Raw genomic sequence first — 12,305 nt, forward strand, 5'->3', positions numbered from 1 at the left:
TACATTTCTTGCATATCTTTCCTGAGCTCCCCAATCCATAGAAAAGCAAATAGGAATATAATCTCTATGGATCTAGAATGATGCAAGTTACTCCGTGTGTATCCGTTTTGCTGATCTGGAGGGCTTGAGATGGGTGGGGTGGGGAGAGATCCCTGGAAGCTTTGAAGAACTTTGTGTTTTTAAGTTTACTTACTTATTTTGAGAGAGGGAGAGGGGGCACACCCGGAGTGGCAGAGAGAGAGGGAGAGAGAATTCCAAGCAGGTCCCTCACTGTGAGCATGACGTGGGGCTGGAACACAAGAGCTGTGAGATCACAGCCTGAGCCGAAATGCAAAGAGTCAGACACTTAACCGACTGAGCCACCCAGGCGCCCCTAGAAGCTTTGAAGAACTTTAAAGAAGCTCGAACCAAATACAATCTGGCCAGGGTGTAAGATGCCTCCTGATTGTAATTAAAAGTATCTGGGAAGGAAAAGACAGGGCACATGCAGAACAAACGATTTCTAAAGCTCCAAACTGGGTTGTTTTTTTCTCTGTGGCTGAGTCCAAAGAATAAAGAAACAGGAAAGAAGGGAAGGAAGAAAAGCAAGCAGAAATAGTGAGGTTATAACATCCTAGAGTTGTGGGGATATGGCTCCTCATCGTTGGAGGAAAACACATCGGAACATGAATTGGAAAGGACTAAATTGTTACGCGTCAAATAAGTAATGAATTCCTTCCCCCTATAAGAGAGGTTTTGCCATGTTCTAGCCTGTAGATATTTTGTATGGATTATAACTAATGGGGAAAGGGACTGGGACGGGCACACATATTATAAAACAGCAGATACATCTGGCAGTGTAATAAGTAAGCAGATGCAGACTTGAGAGACCCCAGGCATTTTGTCCTTTACAATTCAACAAGAGATGATGATGATAAAGCCAGAGGTGATCGCTCCCAATACAGAGCAGAGATATATATCAGTGCAGTGCTCAGAGAGCCTAAGAGGTCTTGCTGGCTGGCAGTGACTGACCTTGACCGTGCTCTATCAAGGAGTCAGATGTGGATGGAGTAAAAAGGACACCCTTTGTAGGAAAAGTACCATGCGTGGGGCCCCCTGCCAGGGATGGAGCCAGTTCTGCTATCTAGGATGTTCTGTGACTTTCTGGTACCTGGCCAGAATTGTGGTTGCTAAATTGGCTCAAGCCTACGTGCTCCTCCTCACCAAGCCTTCCATTATCCTTGTAAATGGGGTTGGAAGCCTCTTCAGGTTTTTGATAAACTAGAGTCATTACAGTGTGTGTGTGTGTGTGTGTGTGTGTGTGTGTGTGTGTGTTCAGAGAGAGTGTGGTTAAGTGTATAAATGCTAAAAATTTCTTTTCTTTCGCTTTGGGCTTCCCCTGCCTTCTCTCTCTCTCTCTCTCTCTCTCTCTCTCTCTCTCTCTCTCTCTCGTAATGAAACCAGATGCGGTAATAACAAAAAAGCTCACTACTGATTTTCTTTATCTTCTTTGAACAAATTCTTGCCTGTCCCTTGCAGGGACCCACTGCCAGGTTTTACTCTTAGTGACCGTGGTTAACTTTCAGGGGGTTGGCTTTCAGATCACCCACTATGTTCAGCTGATGCCCTGGCAGGACCAAAGGGCATTGGTAGGTGAAAAGGACCCCAAACCCTTTGCCCCCTGAAGTCCTGGAGCCGTTCATCAGGCTGCAAGCCAAAGGCCCACATAACTCTAATTAATGTGTGCATATGTTGGCCAGCCTCTTGGCTGGTTTTATGGGGTTTCACTGGCGTGCTTGAATTGGCAGGGTCAGATGAGGATTGAGGTTCCTAATGAATCATGTGACCACAAGTGGACTTAGACGCTGGCTGTGTTCAGGAGACCTATCCTTGGTGTTCTCTTTCTGCGCTCAGAGGGAAAAGCTGGTTTGGGAGGAAGCAGCCAAAGAGGGTACCGTCAGAAGTTTAAAATGTCCTCTTCGTCTGCACCTTGTCACAGAACCTTCCTGGAATGTACATACGTGTATATCTTCAATAGTTCAGAAGTAAGAAGAAACGTTGTGTCTGAAAAGTATTGAATTTAAGAGTGGAAATCGGCCTTTAGAATTCATCTCTTCTAAGCATTTCTTTCCAGATGAGTAGACTTGGGCTCACAGATGTTCCTGGTACCTAGCCAGCCTGTGCCCCTAATTGGTGAAACTGGGAGTGGTGAGAGCCTCTCCTCTGGTTTGGTAGTTATTTCCAGGGATCTTTTCTTTAAGATAAAGGCATAAATAAGGAAGAGGCTGCGTTCGGAAAAGTTTTAAGGAAAAAAAAAAAATGATGCAGAGGGCCAGGCAAGAGCAGAGGTAGCCAGAGAAATGACAGTCTGGGGGATGGGTTACTTGAGCAGGCCTATCTCCATCATTTCCTGAAAGTCTTTACTCCACTCCAAGACAACGGTTAAAGGCTGATGTTTTCACAGCACAGATACTTTTCGTATGTGTGTGTGTTTAAACCAGTCCAGGAAAATAGATCCTTTTCTCTTGGGGAAAGGGAATGGTGTTTTCAAAAGGGAAGCAGCTCTCATCAAAAGCCCTCGTGGATCTGGTGACAACACGGACACGCGCTTCGCCTGGAGCCTGGAAACTGTCAGGCGGCGGAGGAGGGGGTGGGGGACGACTCGCATTGCGAGGTCCCAAGGTGAGCGGGCGGGGGTTGGGGTGGGGTGTGGGGGGGATAGTTCTACGCTGTACCGGGGAGAGCGCGGCCCCAGGCCTTCTCCAGTGCCTTTCTGGAGCTCCGGGCTGGCCGCGTCCCGGGACCCGACAGAGGCGGTGGCTCGGCTAGGGAAGTAGCGCCGATTCGCAGGGAGTCGCAGAGGGAGGAAGGTGGGTAGATCGCTGCGACGACAAAGATGAAATGGGGGAGAAGAGAGCGCGGGAGTGGAGGGACTGAATAGTCACGAAACAGGGCTTCCGGATCTCTACCGGGAGACAGTCCACGCGAAGGGCAGCCCCATCCGCTGTGGGGCCGATAGTGTCTGGGCTGGATGTGCCCCTGTGTGTGTGTGTGGTGGGGAACCACCGAGGTGGCTCTGAGTTTTGCACAATTTCACGCTTTAAAAAAGGATGGTTTTTTTTAAAAAATTCTTTTGGCGTGAGTGTCAGTGGGATCTGAGGCTGAAGGCTCTCCAGCCTTCGGCTGTGTTTTCTTTCGCCCCGGAAACAGAACTGGACAAAATAGAAAATCAGCCAGGGAAACTAAACAACAGCTTCTTCCCCCCCCCCCCCCCCCCCCCCCCCAGCCATCCCACAACAGAGCTGGGGAGCAGTATTCTGGCTTCAGCGCTCAGGTTCGAAATCCGAATAAATGCAGCCAAATCTTGGATTACACCCCGGGGACAGCACTTTAATGTAAATGTAAAATATGCTTGTAATAATCACTTGTGAGCCCTGAAGCCGCTCTAGAATCTCTGTTTAATTATGGGGGCAAGCGAAGAGAATTACCAGCTAATTAAACCCAATCCTATTTGTAATTCTCCCTCCGCTGCTGCCGACTTTAAAATGCGAAGTTGCTTTTTCAACGTGCTTGCATATGAATTTTTTAACGCACGTGAAGACTAAAGGAGAACAAGGGGACAAGGAGCGGGGGAGAAGGAAAGAAGACAGCCGCAGGCTGCTGGGCCCGAGTCAAGGCGGTGTCACGATGAATCTGCCCGGTCGGGCCTCGCTCTCTCGGCGCTCCTGCCCGCGCGAAGTCTGGCGACGGATGAAGCCATTTTCTCTCTTCGCAGAGGTTTCGACCTCCCCTTTCCTGCTAGTGGAGCTTCTCTCCGCTCACGGACGTCGCCTCGGGGAAGGACAGGGGCGCGGAGAAGGCGCCGCGCCCGGAGTCTGTGCGCCCCGCCGCTGCGGCCGGCCCGGGAGCCGGTTCCGGCTGACGCAAGGGAGCGGCGCGGGGAGGAAGTGAGCTCACTGGGGAAGGCAGGAAAAGAAAGGCGGTTTGGCCGGCCGCCGCCAGGCCCGAGGCGCAGGGCAGGGGTGCGCGGGGCCCGGGGGAGGAGCTGAGAGCTCAGGTCGTGCTGCCCGCGCGGGTGGAGGAGGCCGGGGGCCGAGGCTGGCTTGGCCGCGTGCTGGGGCCGCAGGCATCGACTCCACCTCGGGCCGCGCGTTCCGTCCTTCCCGCTCCCGGGAGGAGGAGCGCGGGGCTCGACTCCGGAGGTTCGGGGGGCAGAAACCTGAGGCTGGAGACTTGCGAGGGCTTTTTTTCAGGCTGACGAGGTCCCCAAGTCTCGGTGCTCCCCCATTCTCCCGCCGCGCGAGCGTTTGCTTGTCTGTCCTGCCCCCCCCCCCCCATCGGTGCCCCTCTCAAAATCAGGTCCTGGAACTTTGATTTTGGATTAGAACGTTGAATGATGTGCATGAGAAAACCAGGGTGACCGCGGCCACCGATTCTGGAATAGGCCTTAGTACTGGGGAATTGGAATTATATGCTGGGGTCTGTTTCCAAACCTGGTACTATCTGCGGCCAATTGCACCCGTCGCCCAACTGCTCCGGTGCAGTCTGGTCTGCGGAAATGTTCTCAAAAGGGAGGCGGGCTATCTCTCCCGACCCCAAGCGTTTCCAAACTAGCAATGCGCCCCTCAAATGCAGTGGTACCTGTCCCAGAGGGAGGCATTCGCACTTCGGCCTCCCGGGCTGTGAGTGCTACTCCAGCCAGACGGCCCCGAGCGCAGAGGCGTCACTTGGTAGCAGAGTTCGCGTCTGGAAAAGACCTGGACGACGGTCCAGAGCCCGGTTCCGGGCGAGTTGGGTTGGGGGTTGAGAGGTAGTTCTACGTTGTACCAGGGAGACCCTGGTCCCAGGCCTTCTCTAGTGCTGTCCTTGGAGGCCCCGCTCCCGTCCCAGGGGAAGTCGCTTAGGCACCAACCGAGCCTGGGGGCGCGGCCTGGGGTCTGGCTCCCCCTGTTGCCGTTCAGTGGTTTGGGAGGCCTGGAATTTGGGATTGCCGAGGCCTGGGAGGTGGGAGAGTCTAAACCCCTGTGTGCGCCAGGATGGGGGATTATTGTCAGATGGCGAGGAGGAGTCCTTGTAGTGTAGGGATGCTTGTCGGGTTTGTGCGCTCTCGATCTGGAATTGGAGAAATTTCCATCAACGAGGACCTTTCCATTTCACCTCCACTCCCACCACCTGCAGAAAGCACCCGCATACTTCTTGTCATTTTTACTCAGTGGATTGATAGGCTGTTTCATAGAATTAATAAAAAATTAGTAAGAAGTCCGTCTTTATCGGTGCATTCGGTAGGGAGGTGGTGAATTTCCGAGAAGCTGCCAGGGGTCTGCCTCCTCAGCCAGGCAGGGAGAGCCAATAAGGCGTTGCCTAGGTTTCTCCCTTATGCTGCCAGCTTGACTCCCGACACACCTTCCGCCTTTTGTAGACTCCACACCACCCCGCTCGTCGGGTCCTTAATCTCTTGTCCACAAGTTCCCCCAGTGGTCTCAGGCCAGTGGCAGCGCCTCCTGGCGCTGCTCGGGAGGCAGCAGGGACTCTGAGCCTTCCAGGCGGGGCAGTGGAGGGGCCTCGCTCCCTGCTTTGGAAACTCTCCATTTTCCCACACTATTTCACATTCATATTCCTTTTCACACCCTGTTAGGCAGTAATAGCACTGAACCTGCTAAATACTTCCATGCACCAAGCCAGCCCTCCGGGGGCGACAGCTCCAGATCATCCACCTTCTCCTAGTGATAGGAATGAATATTGCTCTCTCATCCTGAAGGGCAGTTTGCTTCTTCTCTTCCTTCCTGGATCTACCTCCAAAGGTTAGTAAGGTGGTGCCCACGGCGGTTGCTGCTGACTGGGGCCCTCAGGTGTGGCGGGGCGGTTGTGGGGGAAAAAATAAGATTTGGGGACTGTTTTGGCTTTTGGTAATTGTATAGGGTTAGGGTGGCAGGTTTTTAAAAAAACAAGGCCTGCCTGTAGCCCTTAAGCAAGGAGTAGGGCCTGGCTTAGGTAGTAGGCACCACCTCCTTGCCTTTGCTCCTGGACAAGCATTTGGGCATTAAGGGATGTGGAGACAGCAGAGCCCAGGGCTCCCCACGTTCCTTCCTCCTCTAGCAGCCACTCGGCAGCCCTGAGAATCCCAGGCTGCTCTGTAAATCTGGGTAAGGGATGGGCACTGGGTAGGGGGAATTAGAGCCCAGCGCCCGGTGGGGCACAATGAGTGTGCCTGCTCTGGAGGAGAGGACAAGGCAGCAAGGCTGGCCTGGGGAAGCCACCGCTCTCTGCACCAAGAGTTGCTTGCCCTTTGGCTGTCAAATGAACTCAGAGTTACTCACGTCCAACCTATGGCAGGAGCTTTTCAGAGTCTGATTACTACAGACTGGGCCCCCTTTTGGTGCAGGAGGCCCTCCCCTACCTTGGGCCTGGGCTCCTAGTTGCTATGGGGATGGGGGGGGAGGAGCTGAGAGTCCACTACCACAGCAGAACTCAGGCGCTGGCCAAGGGGCTCAATCTAAGTCAGGGAAGTTATGGGTGGTCCTCTGCTGCTCTTCCAGGACCTGGCCTGGGTTCTTCCATCAAGAAAACAGGAGTAGGGGTTCCTGACCGGTTCAGTCCATAGAGCAAGCAACTCTTGATCTCAAGGTGGGGAGTTTGATCCGCACCTTGGGTGTAGAGCTTACTTAATTAAAAATATATATATATATATTTTTTAATTTTTTTTAACGTTTATTTATTTTTGAGACAGAGAGAGACAGAGCATGAACGGGGGAGGGTCAGAGAGAGGGAGACACAGAATCCGAAACAGGCTCCAGGCTCCGAGCTGTCAGCACAGAGCCCGACGCGGGGCTCGAACTCACGGACCGTGAGATCATGACCTGAGCCGAAGTCGGCCGCCCAACCGACTGAGCCACCCAGGCGCCCCAAAAGATTTTTTTTAAGAGAAGTAATAAAATCTGCCTGCCCCTACTTCCAGAACATGAGAGAAAGAACTACTATTAGTGAGAGCCTATTAAGGGTCCAGCATTTTATAGGCTGTACATTGCTCGATCTTGACAAACCATAAGAGGAGTATTTCCAAACCTTGTGTACCTGCAAGGACACTGAGGTGCAGAGAGGAGGGACCTGATCAGAGCCATAGGTCTGTGCATCCAAACAAATTTTAGGGATCCTTACTACCATCCTCTTGCTTCTAGCAACATCCTGAGAGTTGATGACACAGATAGGTCCTGCAGCCTGGGCTAGGTCTCTGGTTGACCTTGAAGAGAGAGATGAGCTGCTTTCCATGTGTCTCTAATATATATTCCTGGAGAGTGATGTAAGTGGTGGGAAATTGGTTCTAAGGACTCGAAGCCTTGGACACCATTTTAAGCTGTAGCACCTTTGTACCTATTCCCCCAAAATATTCATGAGAAGGTCAGTTACCAGGAATCTCTTACTCAGCCAGAAGAGTCCAAAGTCTACCCCACACTTTTCTTTCCCCATCACACCAGGGTTGAGAAGATTTAAACTCAGATTCATTGGACCTGAGTTTCTGTTCCTGCCACGAGCATCTGAACTGAGCCCAAATACTCCCCTTCAGCCTGGGGCTTTGAAGCCCGGGGAGACCTAGGAAGGAATTAACATGGTCCTAAACTTCCAAGTGCCGCCTCGGACCTTTCTCCACCTGTCAGGGCCAGGCTTTGTCCAGCGAGTAGAAGAGACCACTTGCCCCTAAATTGGGGGGAGGACTGAGTGTGGGCTCTGGAAACCCATGGTTCAACTCCTAGCAGTGAAACCCTGGGGGTCCCACCACCCAAACATTCTTATTGGCACCCCTACTTCCCAGAACTTGTTCAGTAGTTGCTTCTTGGTGTCATGGACTTCCTTTTCATCCACAGAGAGGCTGTCTGGTGACTGCTCGCCTACACTTGAGAAAATGCCTTAGATTTTGAATTTGAGGCATTTGCAGAAGGAAAGAGGGGACAGACAGAACAGGTAAAGCCAAAAAGCAAGGAGGGAGGGTGTAGAGGTCTGTGTGTGGCCCGGGGCAGGGGGAGCAATTGTGATTTGAGACTCGCTTAGGGAAATTTTTGTTTCCTCTCCTACACAGGCACAGTCCTAACCCAGATGCTCTCCATTGTCTTTTTACTTCCCCATTTTCCTTTTCCTTTAGTCTCCTGTTGCTGGGCCTGGGCAAGGAGAATTAGGGAGCCAGATGCCCACATTCTTCTCTTTTGGTCAGTACAGCTGCATGGGGCACAGACTCCAGGTGGGCATTCAAGATGAATTGTTTTAAAGAGTCTCTAAAGCTATACTCACCCTTGTTGAGCTCCCTGTTCCCCTTGGGCATGGATGGGAAATTCAGGGGTATCAGGTGCATTTCCTCATTTTCTGGTTATTCTAAGACCTCTGGGCCCTAACTGCCCCTGGAGCACTGTTCCAAACCTGGAGGCGGCTAAATTAATGATCATTTAATAGAATAAAAAAAAAAAAAAAAACCCTATCAGGGTATATTAACTCACTTTATAGTCCTTGTGGTGGGAGAGGGAGAGACTATGATGATTTCCTAAATGCCAGCTAGTTAAGTCCCTCTACCTCCTCCCTCTGGAGTTAAGAAAGCCTCCCTGCATCCATGTATTTCTCCTCTATCATAGTTTGCTACATTTTTTGCGGCTGCTCATGGCACCACACTTGACCTTAGGAACGCCAAGTGGAAGAGCCTGACGATGAGACTGAGACTAGGTCGCCAATTTGAACTGAACTTGGTTTTTCCTCCTCCAACCAGAATGGCATGACTCAGGTATAAAATCTCCTCTCCTCTCAGAGACTCTGGCAGTCTGGAAACTATAAAAAGAAAAAAACAAAATCAGTAAATTCAAGAGAGAAATGAAAAGAGCAAGAAAACTGTAGGAAGAGAGGGAAAGAAAAAGGAAAATACTTGTACACAAAATTGGAAGGGTGTTTGGAACCCCGCCTCAATTTCTAACAACTGAAGCTAAGGCTTGTTGGTCTCCACTGGGTTCCTCCACTGGTCTCTCCAACCCAATTCCCTTGTTCAGGATCTGTGGGGTTCTTTGCCTGGGAAAGGCACATTCACATGGTCTGGTCTATGGCAGGGCTTTACCTACTGGCGGTGGGTAGGGAAAGGTGGTGGTGGCAGCAGAGAAGGAGGTGGGAAAAGCCCTGGGAGGTGTGGCCACGTCAGGTGGAGGCCCCTCCCCCACCCATAGGGAGGGGCCCAGCATCCACCACCCCAGGGGAGCCTCTTGGGCTCCAGGCCATCCTGGGTGACTTAAGCCAGAGTGATCTTATTACAGTCATTAGTGACCAGAATGATTTCTTATGCCAAGAGCAAAAAGAAATGGATCCAAATGAGAAAACCGGGACAGCTTGGGTTCTGCGAGATGGCTGCGAGCTGGGGATTGCACCGATGATAAAGCCCATAGCTGCTTCTTTGGCATCCACTCCATGTCAGGCAAAGTCAAGCACACAGGTAGGCTCTGAGCTCCAGAGTTTGTAGTTGTGCAGGGCTGGAAGGCACTTACGGGTAACAATTAGACTATAATGTGCTTATGGGTTGGCAGAAAATGGGAGACATTCCTGGAGTACTTAAGAAGACTTACTACTCCCACTTCCTTCCCAGCGGTAGGTTTAAGGTAAGTCTCTCCTTTGCTGATGATGACCAACCCTGCCCCCAGAATCCATCAGGAGTTTGGACACATCCACAGCTCCCGGAGAAGATCCCGCTTGACCTCCCTGTCAGAGGCCAGTGCTTAGTGCATTTCTGAGGCCAGGTATACCTGGGTTGGGTCTTAGCTTCTAGACTGGAGCTGGCATCTTGGCCTCAGAGTTTATTTCTGCCTTTGCAAAACTGGGACATTTGCCCAATAAGGGGTTTGGAAGTGCCGTTCCTAGCCCTGATGATCCTCATCATAGTGCATTTGTTTATTCATCTTTAGAGAAAAGATGCAGTTTCTTTCTAGAAGCTCTAGAAATGTGACAAAACTTCCAGCTCCCCTTCCCATGCCAAGGTATGATTGCTGGGTTGATCACCTCCCTCCCCCCACCAGTTACGAACAGCTCTGCAAAATTCCAAACCCTGACCTCTGCATCTCACCAGTGCAAGTTTGAGAACTTGCCCCCGTGTACGTTCTCTGACCCTAGTTGGCAAGGTTTGATCTCTGCATTCTTGCTATTGCTCTTCACTTACTTCTATTACCCTCCAGCTGCACTTCAGCTGCCCACATTCTACAGACCCAAAGGATGGTCCCTCAAACAGGCCAGAACCTGTGCAAATATCCAGACCTGTGATGCCCATGGAGCACGGCCTCCTACTCACGTGCCTGTGGGCCAGTCCGCACATGCATGACTAGGCGTTCTGGGAGTGGGAGGATGTGAGGACTAGCTGGCCACAGGGACTGAGAGGTAACACCTGCATCATCCTTTGCTAGGATCTGGGACTCTCTCAATGCACAATGCTTCCCAGGGAGTCTTGAAGAGCTAGCCGGGCTCCCTTTGCATTTTTTTTTTTTTTCCACTAAAGAAAGTAAACATCTTGCATGTGTTTCCATAGTGGTTAGGCACTGATTATGGGAGACCGCCTTGCAGAAACTTGGCTGTCGTGGCCTGAGGACACTGGGACTGAGTAAGGCGCTTGGGACTTTACGTAGGGGAAAAAAAAGTTTAGTTTGCACCATCTGGGTAAGGTCTGGAACAAACAGTTTGGGTGCCAGAAATGGGGGACACCTGGATTCCCCATCGCAAAAAGGGGAGCCTCTATGTCACCTGGCAGGTGAAAACTGAGGAGGCAACGGATCAGTGAGACCTGGACTGCGCCTGTCCAACCTGAGCAGCTGCCATCTGTCAGGACCCCTTCGAGGGCATGCATTCAGCCAGCACCGCCATTCAATGCAGACCCAGAAAAATCTCTCAAACTCGCAGACTTGGAGAGAGAGGAAGGTAGCCAGGCAACAGAATTGCGGAAAACATCCTCTAGGTCACATGAACTTTATTGTAGATCAGGAAGTTATCTAACAGCTGCCAAAACTCTTTCTGACTCCAAATGTTGACTGTTTCTCACACCTCACCATTGGGTATGGAGTCTGCTGCCTTGGGGGTTATTCAGATTTCCCATTCCTTCTCAGACTCCATCTACCCCCACCTGCCTGGTTGCATTTGGAGATGATTTCCTTTTTTCCATTCACGAGACCATGTGGCTTCCATACTTACCTGGGCTGGCAGTTTCTCTACTCACCCTCCAAATCTCTTGAGGAGGAAAAGCCCAGTTGAGGAACGGTCAGAAAAAGGGAGCCAAGCCCGGAAGTGCAAGCATACATTATCATATTCTTCTCAGGGTGCCTTTAGTTCATTCCAGAAAAAAAGTGCAGCACAATAAGTAATTTTAATGGGCGACCTCCCTTTCTTCCACTAATTCCCAGTCCTGAGCAAGGTTCACGAGCAAGAACCTAGTCTTCTGTGGCCTTGAATGCCCCAAAGGGTCTGGTGGCGATATTGAGCACACAGTGGGAGCTGAGACAATAGATCCTGGTTGACAAAACGGTCGCTTCAAAGGAAAAGGGGCAATTATTTGAGAGCAAATGTAAGCAAAGGCGCGCGCGCACACACACACACGTGCGTGTGTTCCGTGCCTTTTCAATTAATTCCAGGCTCATATATGAGACTACCTCGAGGATCTGCTCCCATTTCTCAGCCCAGCGCCCCAACACAAGCTGATTCCTCCTGGATAACAAGCACCTTGGCGTCGAGGGAGCCCGCTCCAGCTGACATTTGCAGATATTAGTTACTTCTGCCTCGTAGTGCTCCTTTCTTCACCCTCGACGGTCCAGAGCTGAGCTCACAAGACTGAGGCAGGCCCAGTCCAGATGACCAGGAGCAGAGACCTTCCTGGGCCAAAGCACAGAAAGGTCATCTCAGCGAATTTAATCGGGGTAAAGGGGTGACTTGGGCCGTGTCCGAGTACCTGCGATCCTGGGTGGGACCAGGATGCTGAAGCGGCGCTCTTTTCCCCCACCCCGCCCCACCCTTCTCGAATCTCTGGGTCAGTGGAGTGTAGATGTTGACGTGCTTGAGCCCTGGGGCCTGACTACGGCTACTTAGAGGGGCCCTACTGTCACCCACCCAAGCGTAGTCATAGACCACGGTCATCGCCGTGCTCTGTTGGCTCTAATCTTCTCCTCGGCTATTTGTAATGATCTGTAAGCGCAGAAACCAGCCACGTGGTGCGCACCCCGGAAGCACTTGACGAGACCCCCGGAAGCAGCGGGGCCTCGCCCGCCGCTCCTCTGGCTCGAGAGCCCTCCACGACCCGCCCACCTTGGAGGTACCCCAGTTTGGGAAGCATCGCT

General features: G+C 51.6%; 1 long non-coding RNA gene across 4 annotated transcripts; it reads left to right on the forward strand.

The window, feature by feature from the left end:
- Positions 1-2,700: 2,700 nt before the first annotated feature.
- Positions 2,701-11,977, forward strand: LOC109262409 (uncharacterized). Of its 4 annotated transcripts, none has more exons than XR_008421628.1 (5): positions 2,701-2,849; positions 7,839-7,935; positions 8,595-8,740; positions 9,258-9,734; positions 10,733-11,977. It is a non-coding gene; the product is annotated as an uncharacterized LOC109262409 (long non-coding RNA). The 4 variants fall into 4 exon arrangements; XR_008421629.1 differs by having other exon boundaries at positions 9,291-9,734; XR_008421627.1 differs by having other exon boundaries at positions 8,595-9,734.
- Positions 11,978-12,305: the final 328 nt, after the last annotated feature.

This window comes from Panthera pardus, unplaced genomic scaffold (genome assembly GCF_024362965.1).
Source record: "Panthera pardus isolate Hobbes unplaced genomic scaffold, ASM2436296v1 HiC_scaffold_13, whole genome shotgun sequence".
Classification (NCBI taxonomy): domain Eukaryota; kingdom Metazoa; phylum Chordata; class Mammalia; order Carnivora; family Felidae; genus Panthera; species Panthera pardus.